Source organism: Berghia stephanieae, chromosome 6 (assembly GCF_034508935.2).
Source record: "Berghia stephanieae isolate SIO BIC M18660-M18661 chromosome 6, UCSD_Bste_1.3, whole genome shotgun sequence".
Classification (NCBI taxonomy): domain Eukaryota; kingdom Metazoa; phylum Mollusca; class Gastropoda; order Nudibranchia; family Aeolidiidae; genus Berghia; species Berghia stephanieae.
This window is the reverse complement of record NC_088365.1, coordinates 44,361,192-44,363,691: the sequence shown is the minus strand read 5'-3', so window position 1 is coordinate 44,363,691 and position 2,500 is coordinate 44,361,192. Positions and strand designations below refer to the sequence as shown.

The following is a 2,500-nucleotide window of genomic DNA, read 5'->3' as shown; positions in this document are numbered from 1 at the left end:
CAATGCGCAGTGATATTAATTATGACCTCCTTTTACGTTCGTGGTCTGGGTTTAAAAAAAAAAAGACCATGCAGTAGACGACGGACGCCATGCAGAGACGGTTTACGCGGTTCATGGAAACGGACCTTTAAAGTGATTACAGAATGTACGTCATCGAAACGTTTAGTCTCAATTCTAAATGAACAAATTATTGGGAGCGGGCACGGATTCAAGATGAATCGAGTGTTATGAACTATTCAAAGTTAGCAAAATCGGTGGAAACATACTCCCCTTCCCCCACCCTCCCATCCCCCAAAAGAAATCGGCTTTAAAAGCACTCTTCTAGGTTGAGGGAAAATTATCCCCCAAAAAGTCAGCCTAAGCAATGGACAAAGACACTGATTTTATCATTTTTTATTTCAATATTTTAGACTCGAGACATTAAAAAAAAAAGGCATTTAGAAGGAAAGATTAATGGAAAGGAGACGTATGAGTAGGACGGGGTCGAGGCTTATATACTGCATTGCATATGTTGAGACCTCTACCATTTTATCACGATAAAGTGCTCAGAGCAGGTGCATTGACACAGATTTACGGGTTAAAAAACGCACATAAGGTGCACAAGGGAGTCCCAGGTTTGAGAGTTTTTCACAAAGTTTAAATTGTTTTAACCGATCGATAATTGAAGCACGAGATTTTTGGCCAATTAAAAAAAATGTGTAGACGTCTTTGTGTTTGTTTTTTTTTCATTGTGCGATAGATTTATTCCATCATCTTTTTGTTCTTGATGTACTGACAGCAATTTTAACGTATATATTATATATAATGTAAATATTATGTTCGCCTGCTATCCATATATAGATAGAATGAAGATGACGTCACTCAAGCATTTGTTATTGTATTTTGCCATCCGCGTTTATGAGTAATGCTCACTGAACTGTATTCACCTGACTATAAACGTTCATGGATACACACAGTTTTGTGTGTTTGTCCGTTATACTTCCGGATGGCAATGTTATGAGCTTCTTAGCCAAGCGCATACTGTCTATACGGATGAAGAAAAAAATATAACCCCAAACCTTCATGTCATGTATTATATTGTTTAATAGACTACATCATCTATATTCTTTCTATTCAACTTGAGCTTGGGCTTTTTATATAGCGAAATATCCACTAAACGTGCTCAAAGCGCTTTACAAATGGTCCACGACCAACAGCAACACGTAACATGTAGAACGAGACATGACGCCTGTTAGGCGATATTACAATTTTTGTAATTCATCTTCTGCTGTCAGAGAAATAGTATCTTATTTTCTAGTCTAAATATATGTTGGTCGCCAATAAAGGCTCTTTAACGTCCAGTAATCTGCCTATACATTCTGCTACTAAAATAATTATGCAACCTTTATATAACCTATTCATTTTACATATTCAGAAGGACTGGCTACGTACACACTTCCAATGATTTATGGACCAAAAGGGTAGAGGGTTTGATGTCACAACTTTTCTTCCCCATTAAATTATCGTTATTGTGCTCAAACATGAAAGGATAATAAATTATACTTTTGGAAGAATCGGTGACTCCTTTGGGTCATACGATTTCAAATGGAAATAGGTCAGTGTGTACTCTGGTTTCAGGATTAATATATCAATGTCAAGGCCGAATATTATATTTTTATTTATATTTATTTCATATGATTTAATCTTTGTTGACGGGATTCGGTTTGACTATAACGTGACACTGTAGTATTTTTGTAGTTTTCATAATGAGGTCAGTAACAATGTTATCACTCAGGCTTGGATTCACGTGGCGGATGGTTCGTGCTTCTCCCTTGGTAAAAACGATTAGCTGTACAGACAGTTACAGTCAAGTATATAATTGTTGGAATTTAATTCTGAAAGAAAATTCAGTTCCGTCCATAAAGGGTTAAAGAATATTCGGGTCAAACTGGGTGCTCTGTTTTACTCTGAAAAGCACGTATTTTAAATTTTGGCCATAAAACTCGTCCTTAAAATATCGATCAAATAAATTAACTCCCATCTTGGAAAAAACTCTTAATCCTGGGACTTCGCGAAGACCAAGGTTTGAGAACTTTTCCGAAGAAAGGAGTCATTTCAATCGATCGATATTTGAAGGACGAGTTTTCTGGCCAAATTTCTACATACGTGTTTTTTCAGAGTTCAGCAGAACATCATATGTCCGAAATGTCCGGCTTTACTGCCACGGTTTGCAAACTTTTGAAGTGCGGCTATGTGGTCTTGTGGTATGACACTCGCTTTCGGATCGGATGGTCCTGGGTTCGAGCTTCGCTCAGCGCATAGTTGAATCATTGGAAAAGGCTCTTTAATCACATTCTCTCATCGTAATCAGGTGTAAAATGAGTACCTGGCCGTTAACAGCGTTGTCTCTGTTGAAAAATTTGTAATATCGCCTCACAGGCGTCATGTCTCGTCTTACATATTACATGTTGCTGTTGGCCAAGGAACTCTTGTAAAGCGCTTTGATCACTTTTAGTGGATA

At 37.4% G+C, this 2,500-nt stretch overlaps 1 protein-coding gene across 2 annotated transcripts in view; it reads right to left on the bottom strand.

The window, feature by feature from the left end:
• The window catches only part of LOC144975086 (uncharacterized), a 16,079-nt gene that overhangs the window by 10,547 nt on the left and 3,032 nt on the right, over positions 1–2,500 (bottom strand). The gene's annotated exons all lie outside the window — the stretch shown is intronic.